Source organism: Aquarana catesbeiana, linkage group LG08 (genome assembly GCF_042186555.1).
Source record: "Aquarana catesbeiana isolate 2022-GZ linkage group LG08, ASM4218655v1, whole genome shotgun sequence".
Classification (NCBI taxonomy): Eukaryota; Metazoa; Chordata; class Amphibia; order Anura; family Ranidae; genus Aquarana; species Aquarana catesbeiana.
In genome coordinates, this window is record NC_133331.1 from 301596922 (window position 1) to 301615696 (window position 18775).

The following is an 18775-nucleotide window of genomic DNA, read 5'->3' on the forward strand; positions in this document are numbered from 1 at the left end:
GTGCGTTGTGCCTCGCTGTGCACTTCTACTGATGGCGCATGGCTTTCATAAATCAGCCCCCCATCACTAAATAATATAGTTAGCTTACAGTCCTATCTACACCTTGCTTTTGCTTGGTGCTTCGATGAGGCTTTGGTGTGGATTCGATGAGGCTTTGATGGGCCTTTGGTGAGGCTTCGTAGGGCTTTGATGAGGCTTCAGTGGGGCTTCAGTAGAGCTTCAAGTGAGCTTTGTGATAGACTTCTATGGAGGCTTTGAAGATGCTTTGAAGCACCACTAAAGCTTCTTGGGGTATAATTTTTGAAGCGAAGTCAAAGCAAAAGCAGGTGTAAATAGGACTGTAAGCTAACCATTTTATTTAGCGATAGCGTTCAGAAAGCTTTAACAAAGTCTGTACGAAGCCTTGTTTTGAAGTGTAAACTAGCTGTTAATGTGTGTTGAAGCCAAAGCAAGTGTAAATGAGCCCTAACTCCACTGTTAAATTACTACTCAAATTTACTCCAGAGATAAATCACTGCTGAAATTTACTCCAGAGATAAATCAATCCTCAGATTTAATCCAGAGATAACTCAATCCTCAGATTTACTCCAGAGATAAATTACTCCTCAAATTTACTCCACAGACAAATCACTCCACAAACTTACCTAAGACAGACCAATCCTCAGATTTACTCCAGAGATAAATCACTCCTCAGATTTACTCCAGAGATAAATAAATCCTCAGATTTACTCCAGAGATAAATCACTCCTCAGATTTACTCCAGAGATAAATCGCACCACAAATTTACTCCAGAGATAAATCACTCCACAAATTTACTCCAGAGATAAATCATTCCACACAATTAGGGCTAGTTTACACTTGCTTCAAAACATGGCTTCAGACAAACTTTGTTAAAGCTTTCTGAACGTCAGTCAAAGCCCCTGTCACTAAATATAACGGTTAGCTTACAGTCCTGTTTACACCTTGCTTTTGCTTGGTGCTTCGATGAGGCTTCGCTGGGCTTCGATGAGGCTTTGGTGGAGCTTCGGTGAAGCTTCAGTGGAGCTTCAAGTGAGCTTTGCCATAGACTTCTATGGAGACTTTGAAGATGCCTTTAAGCAGCACTAAAGCTACATGGGGTATAATTTTTGAAGTGAAGCCGAAGCAAAGCAAAAGCAGGTGTAAATAGGACAGCGTTAAGAGAGCTTTAGCAAAGCCTGTCCGAAGCCTTGTTTTGAAGCAAGTGTAATCTACCTGTTAATGTGTGTTGAAGCCGAAGCAAGTGTAAATGAGCCCTAACTCCACTGTTAAATCACTACTCATATTTACTCCAGAGATAAAATGATAATCCTGCCACTTAAAACTCTGGTTCGGCCACAACTGGAGTATTCCATCCGGTTCTGATCACTAACTTTAACCACTTCCCGACCACCGCACGACTATGTACGTCCTAAGTTTGAACGGGGATATCGTTGTTATGGCAGCAGCTAGCTGCCATAACCCCGGTATCCCCGTTTTCGTGCGGCGGCCGGCTTTCAGATAAAAGTGGTCCCTGCGGCGGATTCGCCGCGAGATCACTTTTATCGGTGGTGGGAGAGGGCCCCCCTCCCGCCGCAATCCGGTGCCCTCCGCCGCTTACCGGAGCCGTCGGTAGCGGCGGAGGCGATCGCGTCCTCTGCCATGGTGTGTATAGAGACGAGTGAGGCCAAGATGGCGCTCACTCGTCTCCATGACACTGCTGGGTGGAAGCGACGTCAAAACGTCACTTCCGTCCACGCCTCTTAAAGGCATATTTTTTCAAATGTCATTTTTCTAAATGACTTTTTTTTAAATTTTTTTTTTATTGCATTTTAGTGTAAATATGAGATCTGAGGTCTTTTTGACCCCAGATCTCATATTTAAGAGGTCCTGCCATGCTTTTTTCTATTACAAGGGATGTTTACATTCCTTGTAATAGAAATAAAAGTGACACAATTTTTTTTTTAAAGTGTAAAAATAAATAAAATATTGTAAAATAAATAATAAAAATTAAAAAAAATTTTTTTAAACCCCCCTGTCCCGACGAGCTCGCGCGCAGAAGCGAACGCATACGCGAGTAGCGCCCGCATATGAAAACGGTGGTCAAACCGCACATGTGAGGTATCGCCGCGACCGGTAGAGCGAGAGCAATAATTCTAGCCCTAGACCTCCTCTGTAGCGCAAAATATGCAACCTGTAGAATTTTTTAAACGTCGCCTATGGAGATTTTTGAGGGTAAAAGTTTGACGCCATTCCACGAGCGGGTGCAATTTTCAAGCATGACGTGTTGGGTATCAATTTACTCGGCGTAACATTATATTTCACAATATAAAAAAAAATTGGGATAACTTTACTGTTGTTTTATTTTTTTATTCAAAAAAGTGATTTTTTTCCAAAAAAAGTGCGCTTATAAGACCGCTGCGCAAATACGGTGCAAAAAAAAGTATTGCAATGACCGCCATTGTATTCTCTAGGGTGTTAGAAGAAAAACCATATATAATGTTTGGGGGTTCTAAGTAATTTTCTAGCAGAAAAACCTGTTTTAAACATGTAAACACCTAAAATCCAAAACGAGGCTGGTCTTAAAGTGGTTAAGAAGGGTTGTGCTGGAACTGGAGAGAGTCCAGAGAAGGGCAACAAGCTAATAAGGGGACTGGAGGACTGTTACGAGGAATGACTACATACATTAAACTTTTTTCCCTGGCAAAGCAACTCTTGAGAGGAGATATGATAGGGATATACAAATATCTTAATGGTGATTCCAGCATAAGGAATAAACTATTCAGTCTCCGGGAGTGTAAGAAAACATATGTGGAGTGATTTATCTCTGGAGTAAATTTGAGGAGTGATTTATCTCTGGAGTAAATCTGAGGAGTGAATTATCTCTGGAGTAAATCTGAGGAGTGATTTATCTCTGGAGTAAATCTAAGGAGTGATTTATCTCTGGAGTAAATCTGGGGAGTGATTTATCTCTGGAGTAAATTTGAGGAGTGATTTGTCTCTGGAATAAACTTGTGTAGTGAATTGCTCTGAAGTGAATTATGCTAAATGTAATTATCCTGAGATTGCTGGTTCCCAAGTTGTTCCTTATTTCTACCTCTGCAACCAGATCTGTTATTTGCTAAATAATAGATCTAACATAAAGAAGCACAGTTTGACTTTCTTGTTATACACAAGGTCATTAATGAATTTGGAGGAGAAGCAGTTAAACTTTAAACTGCATAGGGGGTTTTCACTGTCAGGGCAGTAAGGATGTGGAACTCTCTTCCACAATCTGTGGTGTCAGCAGGAAGTATTGATAATTTTAAAAAAATCTTGGATGGGCATTTTAGCAGGCACAGTATACAAGGATATGGAATATGATATTTGACATGAACACATACACCTACACAGGTTGAACTGGATGGACTGGTGTTCTTATTCAACCTTACCAATTATGTAACTATGTTCCACAAGCTGGGTAACACTGGGCTCAATGTATGCTGTATGCACTATTAACCGGATCCTCCATTAAAAAGGGGAAAAACACTCCACTGTTCTTTTAAGTCCTCCCAGACCACCACACATTATTCAGTAGGATCATCACAAATAAAAAAGGAGAAGCCTCTTATAGTGTAGTGAGCTTTTTATCAACCCCACACAATGAAAAATAAATATTGCACTTACAATTTGAATGTATATAAAAGGCCTTTAGAAAATAAAAACAGGAATGCTGCTCTGCTCTCCAGTGTTCCAATGATGTAGATGTGACATAACTGGTAGTCCCACTGGTAGTCCCACCCTAGGCGTTTCATCATGAATGTGTGACGTCCCTAGGAGTCTGGCCTGTTCCTGTCCAGAGACATCAATGGATCCCCCTGATCAGGGGGAATCTTCTGATCAATTACATATTATGATTGCAAATATCTGTTTACAATCCCAAACTGCAGATAGAGCAATGGATCCTTATAATCCCAGGAAATCTTTCTTAACTCTTGAAGCCATTCACAAAGGCAAGAATCTATTCTCATGCTTAGAATGCAAGAAATCTTTCACTAAATAAAGACAACTTATTCAGCACCAGAGAGTTCACACTGGTGAGTGTCCCTATTCGTGTTCAGAGTGCAGGAAATCTTTCAGAAAGAAAACCTTCTGCAACACAAGAAATATCACATGGGTGAGAAGCCCTATTCATGTTCTGAGTGTGGCAAAGCTTTCCATAAGAAAGATGGTCTTAAACATCAGAGGATTCAGGTGAGCATCCCTATTCATGTTCAGAGTGCGGGAAGTCTTTCACTCATAAAGATAGCCTTGTTATACATCAGAGATTTCACATGGGTGAGTATCCCTATTCATGTTCAGAGTGTGGGAAATCTTTAAATCATAAAAGAGACCCTGTTAAGCGTCAGAGTATTTACACAGGTGAGAGTCCTTATTTATTTTCAGAGTGTGAGAAATCTTTCACTCATAAAATCATAAAATTCACATGGGTGATCGTCCTTATTCATGTTCAGAATGTGGGGAATTTTTCTATAAGAATAATACTCTTCTTACTCATCAAAGAGTCCACAGGGGTGAGCGTCCTTATTCATGTCCAGAATGCGGAAAATCTTTCACTCATATAGGAGACGTTGTTAAACATAAGAGAGCTCACACAAGAAAGTGTCCTTATTCATGTTCAGAGTGTGGAAAATCTTACATATCTAAAGGAGACCTTGTTAAACATCACAGAATTCACACAGGAAAGTGTCCTTATTCATATTTTCATATTTAGAGTGTGGGAGCCCTTGTTGAACATCAGAGAATTCACATGGGTGAGCGTCCTTATTCATGTTCAGAGTGTGGGAAATCTTTCACTAGGAAAGGAAACCTTGTGCAACACCAGATAATTCACATGGATGAGCATCTATAATTATGTGCAGAGTGTGGGAAATCCTTCTATTAAAAAGATAATCTTGGTAAACACCAAATAATCCAGTGTAGTGTATATGGTGGAAGGAGAACTGTCATATAATGTAGTGTGGATGTTGGGAGGAGAGCTGTCAGAAAATGTAGTGTGGATGGTGGGAGGAGAGCTGTTGGAAAATGTAGTGTGGATGGTGGAGGAGAGCTGTCAGAGAATGTAGTGTGGATGGTGGGGGAGAGCTGTCGGAGAATGTAGTGTGGATGGTGGGAGGAGAGCTGTCAGAGATTGTAGTGTGGATGATGGGAGGAGAGCTGTTGGAGAATGTAGCCTGGATGGTGGAGGAGAGATGTCAGAGAATGTGGTGTGGATGGTGGAGGAGAGCTGTCAGAGATTGTAGTGTGGATGATGGGAGGAGAGCTGTTGGAGAATGTAGCCTGGTGGTTTAGGAGAGATGTCAGAGAATGTGGTGTGGATGGTGGAGGAGAGCTGTCAGAGATTGTAGTGTGGATGATGAGAGGAGAGCTGTTGGAGAATGTAGTATGGATGGTGGGGGGAGAGCTGTCGGAGAATGTAGTGTGGATGGTGGGAGGACAGCTTTCAGAGAATGTAGTGTGGATGGTGGGAGGAGAGCTGTCTTAGAATGTAGTGTGGATGGTGAGGGAAGAGCTGTAAGAGAGTGTAGTGTGGATGGTGGAGGAGAGCTGTCAGAGAATGTAGTGTGGATGGTGGGGCAGAGCTGTCGGGGAATGTAGTGTGAATGGTGGGAGGAGAGCTTTCGGAGCATGTAGCACGAATGGTGGGGGGCAGAGCTGTCCAAGAATGTAGCACGCATGGTGGGCGGGTTTTGTGTTGCCACTTACAGACTAAACCTTAAATTTGTGGGACAAGTGGAATGATACTTCTAATATTTCTACTTATGTAGTCCCAATGATTCCACAATTTGACAATCCATCTTTTCCCATTGATATACATAGATCAATAATTGGTCCCTGGAGTAAAGCTTCCCGGCGTTAATATTTTCTTCTGCCCATTCTCCATTTGGCCCTCTCAATATTATCTCTAATTTACCTAGATTAGTCTTGGTAACAACTCTCCTCTTTCATCCAAACTTTACGGACAGATTTCAGGTTGATTTCTCATCCTACTCCTTTTTGAGAAACTATTCTTATGTGACTCACCCTCACCGCACTTGGTTTCCCTAATGTATTCAGTAATGTCCACTCGTAGTAATCGTGTTGGGCTTGTAGCGCTGCTCAAAGTTGGAGGATTAAGGATTTCCCCACCAGTGTCCACAATGTGGGAGTTGCCATCTATGCACTAATCCAGAAGTGTAAACATACCAAAGGTAAGGCGCCGCTCAAACCAACTCGGTGCTACCGCAGTGTGTGGCCTCAGCCTGCACTGCTCCTGCCATGCCCTCTGATGTGTTTTGCCCCACCCACCGGGGGCCTGGTCACAGAGCTGGGGAGAATGAGCAGGACAAGAACTTATATATGCATCATTCTTTCATAATTTTTCCTTTCCTTGGAATCAGAATTCAGCAGTGAGGATCGGAAGAAAGCATTTCCTCTATGTCATAAACTTTCTGTTGCTCGTAAAGCCCAGAAAAGAAACTTCAAAATTCTTACACATTGGTACAGATGTTCAGGTGTTCTTTATTGTAACAATCCAACCTTGCCTAACATATGCTGGAGATGACATAAATCAGTGGGCAATATGACTCGTATCTGGGTCACATGCCCCCTTTTAAAAAGTTTCCAGGAAGCTATACTGACTATATACGAGGTGGCATCAAAAGTTTTAGAGACTAGCTCTGTTTACAAGAAAGTACTTTATTTATCTGTTTACTAGGGATGAGCTTCGAGTTTGAGTCGAACATGAGTTCGAGTTGAACATCGGCTGTTCGCCAGTTCGCCGAACAGCGAACAATTTGGGGTGTTCGCAGCAAATTAGAATACCGCGGAACACCCTTTAAAAGTCTATGGGAGAAATCAAAAGTGCTAAATTTTAAAGGCTTGTATGCATGGTATTGTCATAAAAAGTGTTTGGGGACCTGGGTCCTGCCCCAAGGGACATGTGTCAATGCAAAAAGAAGTTTTAAAAACGGCCGTTTTTTCGGGAGCAGTGATTTAATAATGCTTAAAGTGAAACAATAAAAGTGTAATATTCCTTTAAATTTCGTACCTGGGGGGTGTCTATGGTATGCCTGTAAAGGGGCATATGTTTCCCGTGTATAGAACAGTCTGACAGCAAAATGATATTTCAAAGGAAAAAAAGTCATTTAAAACTACTCACAGCTATTAATGAATTGTTGTTTCGACAATACACATAAAAGTTAATTGATAAAAACGGCATGGGATTTCCCCACAGGGGAACCCCGAACCAAAATTAAAAAAAAAATGTGTGGGGGTCCCCCTAAATTCTATACCAGGCCCTTCAGGTCTGGTATGGATATTAAGGGGAACCCCACACCAATTTTTTTTTTTTTAAATGGCATGGGGGTCCCCCTCAAAATCCATACCAGACCCTTCAGGTCTGGTATGGGTTTTAAGGGGAACCCCGCGCCAAAATTACAAAAAATGGCGTGGGGCCCCCCAAAAATCCATACCAGACCCTTATCCGAGCACGCAACCTGGCAGGCCGCAGGAAAAGAGGGGGGGACGAGAGAGCGCCCCCTCTCCTAAACTGTACCAGGCCACATGCCCTCAACATTGGGAGGGTGCTTTCAGGTAGCCCCCCAAAGCACATTGTTCCCATGTTGATGGGGTGAAGGGCCTCATCCCCACAACCCTTGCCCGGTGGTTGTGGGGGTCTGCGGGTGGGGGGCTTATCGGAATCTGGAAGCCCCTTTTCTTCTTCTTCTCCATCTTCTTCTTCCTCCGCTTTTCTCGTCCCGCATCTTCCTCCAGGCTCCTTCTCTGCTCTGTCCGCACGATCCGCCTCAGTGGGAGTCTTCAGCCGTATGACGCCTGTGGGACGAGAAAAGCGGAGGAAGAAGAAGATGGAGAAGAAGAAGATGAAGAAGAAGAACACTGAAAGAACACCAGAAGAAAGAAGATGGAAGAAGAAGCTGAAAGAAGAAGGATTTAATAAAAGACTTGTCAAAAACCGTCTTGTGTGTTTTTTGACCTTTTTGACACTTTTTTGTGAAATGGTAGGGGTATATTTGTACCCCATTACCAATTCACACAGGGGGGCCGGGATCTGGGGGTCCTCTTGTTAAAGGGGGCTTCCAGATTCCAATAAGCCCCTAGCCTGCAGACCCCCACAACCACTGGGCAAAGGTTGTGGGGATGAGGCCTTTCTCCCCATCAACATGGGGACAAGGTGCTTTGGGGGGCTACCTCAAAGCACCCTCCCAATGTTGAGGGCAAGTGGCCTGGTACAGTTCAGGAGGGGGGTGCTCTCTTGTCCCCCCTCTTTTCCTGCGGCCTGCCAGGTTGCGTGCTCGGATAAGGGTCTGGTATGGATTTTTGGGGGCCCCATGCCATTTTTTGTAATTTTGGCGCGGGGTTCCCCTTAAAATCCATACCAGACCTGAAGGGCCTGGTATGGAATTTAGGGGGACCCCCACGCCATTTTTTTTTTACTTTTGGCACAGGGTTCCCCTTAATATCCATACCAGACCTGAAGGGCCTGGTATGGAATTTAGGGGGACCCCCACGCATTTTTTTAATTTTGGTTCGGGGTTCCCCTGTGGGGAAATCCCATGCCATTTTTGTCAATGAACTTTTATGTGTATTGTCGGACCGACAATTCATTATAGCCGAGAGTAGTTTTAAGTGACTTTTTTTCCTTTGAAATGTCATTTTGCTGTCAGACTGTTCTAAACACAGGAAACATGCGCCCCTTAACAGGCATACTATAGACACCCCCCAGGTACGAAATTTAAAGGAATATTACACTTTTATTGTTTCACTTTAAGCATTATTAAAATCACTGCTCCCGAAAAAAACGGCCTTTTTTAAAACTTCTTTTTTGCATTGATACATGTCCCCTGGGGCAGGACCCAGGTCCCCAAACACTTATGACAATAACGTGCATATAAGACTTTATAATGAGCACTTTTGATTATTCATGTTCGTGTCCCATAGACTTTAACGGTGTTCACATGTTCAAACAAATTTTTTACCTGTTCGCATGTTCTGATGCGAACCGAACCGGGGGTGTTTGGCTCATCCATAATGTTTACACACTATCAACTTCCAGATAGTCCCCTTGCACAGCAATACAGAGCTCCCATCATTCTTGCCACTTCCTGAAATTCTTCTTTTCAAAGCGTGTCAAGCACAAGTTGCATAATGGCTTTGACATTTTTGAGGGTTGAGCTCATTGAAATCCTTCCTGATCTCTCATCGTCTTCCAGTAATGTTCTTCCACTCTTGAAGCACGCATGCCACTCAAATCACCTGCCAATGACTCATTGCAACATTGCCGAATCATGTCAAATGTCTTTGTGGCAGATTTGCCCAGTTTCATGCAGAATTTCACATTTTCTCTTTGTTCTCACTTGCGGTCCATGATGAAATAGCAGACGTGGTAACGCATGTGCTCAGAATAGCACCATTTGCACAGCCCCCAATGTACACAAGATGATGTCTTTTGGTACACTGACTGATGAAGGTCTGTGCTCCCTGTGACTGCACATGCAGCCCTGTGCTGACATCTGTTGGTGGGTTTCAAAACTAATCTAGAAACTTTTTGATACCACCTTGTACTATAGACTACCAAGTACATGTATACAACCCAGCCACCAAATACTTTTGTTATATATGAAATCGGGTTCCTTCAAAGAGGTTAAAAAAGATGTGCACCATTTTCTGATGGTGGCCATGGCTGTCATTCCTCGACATTAAAAAAACTTCATTTTGGAATAGATTGTGGAGTTTAGATACTATCATGGATTTAAAAATATCTACTAGCGGTTGAGCATGATGGACTAAATAATTATACTAGTACATGGGCTGCTTGGAGTGTTTTCCATAATTAACAGAAGTGTCAGATTACTACTATTTGTATCTAGGATGGTGTTACTGTGGGGCCATGGTGGAAAGAAAAAAGGCATTTGTTTTTTTTTCCAGAATTTCCTATAAAGGGTCATGATAAATATTAAATAAACAAGTCCTGTGTATATTGGAAACCATTTTCAAACATTGTTAAAAATTCACTTATTTCTACAACTAATGTGTGTATTTTATAAATGTGTCCATCAACTTGTTTTTCATTCTTTTGTTTTTTTTTATGCAAATATATGTTTATTAGTTCTCAGAATTGAATATAAATAAAATAAGAAAAAACATGTACAATCCACCTTAAGTAAAGTACATTCCAACAGTCTGAAAACATAAAAGAATGTGGAAGTACCAAAAAAAAAAATGAGGGGGAAGGAAGGAAAAAGGCAGGGGTTCTCACACCATTTAAATAAGAGAAAGTGGAAAATTGAATGACAGATAGTTACCGTAATTTTCCTTTCCTGGCGAGCTCCATGGCAGCCCAGCTGGGGGGGTGGGGCCTATACCCATCTGTGCTGACATGGAGCCATCAGGAAAATTGAATGACAGACACTGACTGTAATTTTCCTTTCCCGGCAAGCTCCATAGCAGCACAGATGGGTATAGACCCCACCTTCCCACCCCCACAGCTTTGCTGACATGGAGCCATCGGGAAAATGGAAAATTGAATGACAAATACTTCCCGTAATTTTCCTTTCCCGATGAGCTCCATGGCAGCATAGCTAGGGGGTGGGGCCTATACCCATCTGTGCTGACATGGAGCCATTAGGAAAATTTATTGACATATACTTACCGTAATTTTCCTTTCCTGATGGGCTCCATGGCAGCACAGATGGGTATAGGCCCCACTGAGCCTAAACAGAGTGATAGGCATCTGTGCTGACATGGAGCCATTAGGAAAATTTATTGACATATACTTACCGTAATTTTCCTTTCCTGACGGGCTCCATGGCAGCACAGATGGGTATAGTTATTCACTGAGCCTAAACAGAGTGATAGGCATCAGTGAAGCTCAGCCAAAAAAAAATCATATAATGTAATCATTAAATTACATTTGTAATATTTTTTTTTTCTTCATTGGCTCACATACAGCAGCAGAGTTTCCAGACTTCATTAGGTAAATTTTTTTCAAAGAGAGAAAATTGTTGTTGTAGTAGTGTCAGACCATAAGTGAGTGCTGGAAGTAGCATGGACAATATAGCTACCACATACTACTGTATATATTAACAAAAATAGTTAATGCTCTCAACGTTATACAAATTGCCAAAGAGTTGCAAAAGAAGGTACATGTGATCTTAATTTTACTACCACTGTATTGTATTCTGTACAAAATTTGTCAACCCAGAGTGCTCCAAAGCACCTCCAAAATACAAACCTACATTCCAGAGATCATGCAGTTGTTTTGCCAAACTTAAAAATTTAATTGTCCTGTTTTCAGAGACAACAGCCAAACATGGCACAGTGGCTGGAGAGTATGGAAGCAAATTGATCTGGGTCTTGGGCAGCGACTAAGAGGGAAAGATTATTCCATTTTTGTTCCTGTAATAACAACTAGAGGGTGTTATTTCAAAGAATGCAGCCATTAATATTGTATTGACTTGATGCCCATTATGCAAGCATTTGTACTTGGGAACTATGGGACATATGTTCTTCTGAAAACAACTGCTTACAGAGCCAAAAATATTTTACAGACACGCTGCACACAATGTAAGTGTTGTTACTAAGCCACAATAGAATACAGGGAGACATGGCCAGTGTTATACAGTATGTAACTAAAGTGTAATTTTCCAGAGACTGCATCAGTGACAACATATTGTGCCATCAAATAAATTGTGCATATGCAGTGTTAATTTAATTTCCTTTTCTCATTGGCTCAAATACCGCAGCAACAACCCAATATAATTGATTTTCATTCCAAAAAAAATATTTATCAGGTTGTTTTTTTCAAAGACAGGTAGTGCCCACAGACCACAGTGAATGCCGGAAGTAGCAGGGACAATATAGTGTAGCTTTTATATACTAAAAAAAAAAACTTAATGTAAATTGCCAGAGTGGCAAAAGAAGTCACTTGTGATCTTATTTTTAGTACCACTCTGTATTCTGTACAAAATGTTTAATCCCAGAGTGCACCAAAACACCTTCACAACACAAACCCACATTCCAAAGGAAAAAAAAACGGAGTTTGAAGCCTTTATTTGATAGGTCAAAATTTCTGAGGGAGAGAGTAAGCACATTGCATCTGGAAGCAAAGATTGTGTGTCTTGATTTGAAGACTGATGATAGGGAATTTTTTAAAATTTACCCAACAGATATCAGGCTGCAATTTCTGAGTGATTGAGCATGCATATTGCATCTGGAAAACAAGAAGTCGTTTTTGTGTTTAAAATGTCATATTTAAAGATTAGCTAATAATTCTATGCTAACTATATAGAATAAGTGCAGCTGCTTGTGTAAGCCTAAATACAAAAAAAGCTCAAAACCATATATTCTAAAAAAGACAAGTGTGCAACCACTAATTCATTCTTAAACAGTGAGCATAACTGAATATAAACACCTAAATGGCATATAATTAATAAATTAATATACCTGCATACAAAACAGTGATGTATTCTAGTGAAAATAGAAATGTAAAGATTAACAGAATTGAGCCACACATTTGCACTACGGTGCAGTCTGCAGTACATGTGTTAATTAACTACCTCACTGATGTGCCTCTTCCTCACTTTCCTCCTTATTGATATCTGTAGGGTTGCCACCTTTTCTTCAAGCCAAACCCGAACACTTTAACTGCGGAATTTTTTGTTTTTAAGTATACGCTATAAGATCGTAAAAGACTTGGGACACAGTGGCATCTCCAGCTTTCATATTTAGGGGGGGGGGGGACATGGGGGGACAGGGACAAAAGTAGGGGGGCAACTATAAAATGCAAATATATATATATATATATATATATATATATATATATATATATATATATATCCCGGGGCCCTTTACTACGATCCCACAACGACCCTTTCACATGTTCTGCAGTGATCTCCCTTCCTACTGTATTGGGGCCCCCCCAGGGTGGCAGGAAACAACAAAAGATATATGTCACCAGCATACCAAGAAAATATAAAGGTCCAAAGCAGTGGGAGAACTATCAGGGTTGCAAAGAATGTCTTGCCACCGGGCCCTGGTGTTCTTCCACTGTGGGGTTCCCCAGCCTCCTCTTGCTGTCCTGCCCCTGCTATTGACAGCGCTGGTCTGGCATCTTTTGGAATTTACAGGCTGGTTCTCCTGTCCTAAGGACGGGAGAAATCAGTCTGTTTTTTCAGGAACTGAGAGTCCTGGTGGAGTCCTTCCTGCAACTTGCTCTTCTCCCTGCCAATGAGAATGCAGGGGAAGGAGCAGATCGGGTGGCCGTGGTTGTGTGAGCGCTCGCATTATGCAGTGTCAGCGAGTAGAGGGAGGGGGGTGGAATCACCCGCAGGAGTTGACTGTGGACACTCTTCCTCTTAGACATAGCCTTTTTGTTTAAAAAAAAAAAAAAAAAAAAATTGGGGGGGGGGCACATGGTGGGGCACAGCATAATGTTGGGGGGGAGGTCAGGGCCCCCTCTGCCCCCCCTGGGGACGCCATTGTTGGGACACTTTTGGTGGCCTGAAAGAGTAGTAATGCGGCACGCAAAGCGCCAAAGTGAACAGTGCGTGTGTTCGAATTGTGAGTGTTCTGCATGGAATGCGGGGGTGAGAAATATTTAATATACAAAATGCAGGGTTCAGATATGTGCTGGGAAGAGGGCTAGTGCTAGCAGGGGGTTAGAGTTACATATGTGCTGGGGGGACTCTTTGGGAGGGGAGAGGGCTAGTGTTGGGAGGGGAGTCAGATATGTGCTTGGTGGTGCTTCAGGAGGGAAGAAACCTAGTGCTTGCAGGGGGGTGGGATGTGTGCTGGGGGGATGATTTGGGAGGGGAGAGGGCTAGTGCTGGAGGCGGGGTCAGATATGTGCTATGTGGTGCTTTGGGAGGGGAGAGCGATAGAGCTAACAAGGGGGGCACTTTGGAAGGGGAGAGAGCTAGAGCTAGCAGTAGGGCTTGGATATGTGCTAGGGTGCTTTGGGAGGGGAAAGGACTTGTGCTAGCAGGGGGTCAGATATGTGCTAGGGGGATGCTTTGGGATATGTGCTGCTGGGTTGTCAGATATGTGCTGGGGGGCACTTTAAGAGGGGAGAGGGCTAGTGCAAGGGCGGTCGGATATGTACTGGGGGGTGCTTTGAGAGGGGTGAGGGATAGTGCAACGGGGGTACGGAGTTGGATATGTGCTGGGGGTGCTTTTAGAGGGGAGAGGGATAGTGCCAGGGGGGTAGGGGGTCAGATATGTGCTGTGGGGTCTTTTGAGAGGGGAGAGGGATAGTACAAGGGGGGTTGGATATGTGCTGGGGGGGTGCTTTGAGAGGGGAGAGGGATAGTGCAAAGGGGGGTAGGGAGTCAGATTTGTGCAGGGGGGTGCTTTAAGAGGGGAGAGGAATAGTGCTAGAAGGGGTTGTCAGATTTCAAAGCCAACCCACACTTCTAGCATAAGTCCCTTTCCCTACCTCCCCAGCACATATCCTCTTAACCCCGCAAAAGTTACAGATTATTTAAGGATGTTCTCCTTCCCAGCCACTCTCTCCCCCTCCCCTGTCCATCTGCAAAGCATAGGGAACTTTATACAGACCTCAGACCAGCACGTCCCTGCTCCCTCTCCTCCTCCTGTGTGTGTAAACAGAGCAGAGTAGGAGGAGGAGGAGAGGACAGCTTTGATTCACTAACACCAACAGGCTGCCGCCTGGGAGGGGAGAGACACATCAGATAGCGAGCAGAAGCCTCACTCCTGGTGCAGTCCAGTGTTAACGATGGGTCTGGGGTAGATGAAAACCCCAAAAACACCGCATTCAAAAACCGGACTGTCCGGGAGAAAACCGGACAAGTGGCAACCCTAGATATCTGGCACCCAAGTGCAGTCGGAGAGCTCACTATAATGCTCCCCCTCATCACTGGAGCCAACCTGGCAGTAGGCTGTAGCTACAGAAACATATTGGTTATCTCTGCTTGTTGTCACCTCCCTCTATGCTTCCATTGTTCTCTTCCTCACATGAGCACACATTCCCCCTCCCTGTACACACTGCTCCTCCCTGCTTACAATGCCTCTCTTCCAGTACATGCTGCCACCCTCCCTGTACACACTGTCACCCTTCCTAGACACATACACTGTCACCCTTCCTATACACATTGCCCCCCTTTAACCCTGCACACTACCTCACTGCCTCCTTTTACACTTTGCCTTTTTTCCCCCTGCATACACTGCCCACCCTGATCACACTACCCCCTCTGCTGTACACAAAAAAAACATTCTTTTTCTGTCAGTGCTGGCTGCAGCTTCACTTTCCCCCAAATTGTAAACAATGGGTGCCCCTATAGGGGAGGTACAGCCAGCACAAAGTCCCACGCCCTCTCCATTCTCCTGCACTATTCCTTGTTATCTCTTCTGTTTGTTGCAAATTGAGGAAGACCCCACCACCAGCTGTTCAGATCACAGAGAGTGGAACTGTCAGCTACTATCTTTGGCTCTTTCTCAGACAACAGTAGTAGTTGGCTTGAACTGTGGTAAGCTTGTGTTTTAGTGAATGAAAGTGCACCTATATTCAATAGCAATCATTCACCACAAAACAGTCTGATAGTTTCACTCTTCATGCCCTGAATAGATGGCGGTAGGTCCAGGCTCAGTTTACAATAGGCAGGATAGATGAGGAGGCTGAACACGTCACAGGAAAACTTGGAAGGAGGAGAGGACAGGAGATGCATGGGCTCTGTGTGCACTGCCTGTCACCCCCGCCTTCCTCAGTATAGAACTCCATCTCCATATGTTAGTTTTGTTGGAAATTGGTGTCAGCGCCAGCTATCTGCCAACTGCTACTCTGGGACTTTTGCACAAATCTAAGCATGGATTGGTTTATAGACCACATACATCCTAAATATAGAGCCATTTATCCAACCGTCCATCCAGAGCCTCTGGTTTATAGACCACATACATCCTAAATATAGAGCCATTTATCCAACTGTCCATCCAAAGCCTCTGGATTATAGACCGGATACATCCTAATTATAGAGCCATTTATCCAACTGTCCATCCAGAGCCTCTGGTTTATAGACCAGATACATCCTAAATATAGTACCATTTATCCAACTGTCCATCTAGAGCCTCTGGTTTGTAGACTAGATATATCCTAAATATAGAGCCATTTATCCAACTGTCCATCCAGAGCCTCTGGTTTATAGATTAGATACATCTTAAATATAGAGACATTTATCCAACTGTACATCCAGAGCCTCTGGTTTATAGACCAGATACATCCTAAATATAGAACCATTTATCCAACTGTCCATACAAAGCCTCTGGCTTATGGACCAAATAAATTCTAACTATAGAGCCATTTATCCAACTGTCCATCCACAGCCTCTGGTTTATAGACCAGATACATCCTAAATATAGAGCCATTTATCCAACTGTCCATCCAGAGCCTCTGGTTTATAGACCAGATTTATCCTAAATATAGATAGGACCATTTATCCAACTGTCCATCCAGAGCCTCTGGATTATAGACCGGATACATCCTAATTATAGAGCCATTTATCCAACTGTCCATCCAGAGCCTCTGGTTTATAGACCAGATACATCCTAAATATAGAACTATTTATCCAACTGTCCACCCAGAGCCTCTGGTTTATGGACCGAATAAATTCTAACTATAGAGCCATTTATCCAACAGTCCATTCACAACCTCTGGTTTATAAACCAGGTACATCCTAAATATAGAACCATTTATCCAACTGTACATTCAGAGCCTCTGGATTATACACCAGATACATACTAAATATAGAACCATTTATCTAACTGTCCATCCAGAGCCTTTGGTTTATAGATCAAATCTATCCTAAATATAGGACCATTTATCCAACTGTCCATCCAGAGCCTCTGGTTTATAGATCAAATACACCCTAAATATAGAAACATTTATCCAACTGTACATCCAGAGTCTCTGGTTCATAAAGTGGATACATCTTAAAGCGGAGTTCCGCTTAAAAAAAAAAAAAAAAAGTCAGCAGCTACAAATACGGCAGCTGCTGACTTTTAATAATCGGACACTTACCTGTCCCAGGGTCCAGCAATGCGGGGGATCGAAGCCCCGCTCGTCTCCCCCTCTGCTCGGCTGCGCCGGTATTGCAACTGTGGGCGCCCGGCTGTGCCTTCACAGCGGGGCACCCACTGTGCATGCGCGAGCCATGCACCGTGACTGGCGGCGCAATCATCTGGGACCTGTGATGTGTCCCAGATGATTGCCTAGAGGGAGGGGGCAGAGCTGATCTCCCTTCCTGCGCTGAGGGAAGTGACGTCAGGAGCCCAGGCGCTGAAGAAGGCAGATTACGAGGGACCCCCTAGCAACAGGCATTAAAAGGTGAGTAAAAAGAAAAAAAAATTCTCCAAAATTTTTTTATGCACATTAATGAATTTTTTTTTGGGTGGAACTCCAAATTAAATATAGAACCATTTATTCAACTGTCCATCCAGAGCCTCTGGTTTATAGACCAGATACATCCTAAATATAGAACCATTTATCCAACTGTACATCTAGAGCCTCTGGTCTATAAACCAGATACGTCCTAATATTGAATCAATTATGTAACTGTCCACCCAGAACTTCTGGTTTATAGACCAGATACATCCTAAATATAGAGCCATTTATCCAACATTACATCTGAAGCCTCTGGTTTATAGACCAGATACATTCTAAATATAGAACCATTTATCCAACTGTCCACCCAGAGCCTATGGTTTATAGACCATATACATCCCAAATATAGAACCATTAATCCAACATTACATCTGAAGCATCTGGTTTATAGACCAGATACATCCTAAATATAGAACCATTTATCCAACTGTCCATCCAGAGGCTCTGGATTATAGACCAGATACATCCTAAATATAGAACCATTTATCCAACTGTCCATCCAGAGCCTCTGGTTTATAGACCAGATACATCCTAAATATAGAACCATTTATTCAACTGTCCATTCAGAGCCTCTGGTTTATAGACCAGATATATCCTAAATATAGAACTATTTATCCAACTGTCCATCCAGAGCCTCTCTTTTATAGACCAGATACATCCTAAACATAGAACCATTTATCCAACTGTCCATCTAGAGCCCCTGATTTATAGTACAGATACATCCTAAATATACAAACATTTTTCCAGCTGTACATCCAGAGCCTCTGGTATTTAGGCCAGATACATCCTAAATATAGAGCATGCGCGAGAGTGACGTCATACTGGCTCCAGCCAATTACATAGCCAGAGCTCGCAAACCCAGAAATCAGATGGGGGAACATATATTCAATGCATACTAGCACATTATGCCATTGCCTTGCAGGTGTTTTTTTTTCTCACAAGCCACACAGATGTGGGTTAGAACCACTTTAAGAATTCTAGTAAGAGGGGCACCCAAGGGAGAAGAGGATCTGTGGTGCTCCTGCGCCCAAAAGTGGGGGTGTGTAGTTTACACTGGATACTGGGTGAAGTATAACAGAATCGGAGCCTATATGTGTATACACCACACATGTATGCCATATTCCTTCTACTCACAGAATACTCCTTAATTACAGAGGAAAAAATGAAGGTCTTACAGACACATAAACACACAATGCAAAAGAGTAACAAAAAATTATGTAAAGTAGAAACACAACTAGGAGACTAAGAGATAGGAAGAGTGTGATTGTACAGACACAGGCAGTGACACCACAAATGGGAGGAAGTGATGTCAAATGCAGACAGGAAGTGATATTCAGACAGGAAGTG

General features: G+C 42.9%; 1 protein-coding gene across 1 annotated transcript in view; it reads left to right on the top strand.

The window, feature by feature from the left end:
* The window catches only part of LOC141106868 (uncharacterized), a 210441-nt gene that overhangs the window by 68127 nt on the left and 123539 nt on the right, over positions 1-18775 (top strand).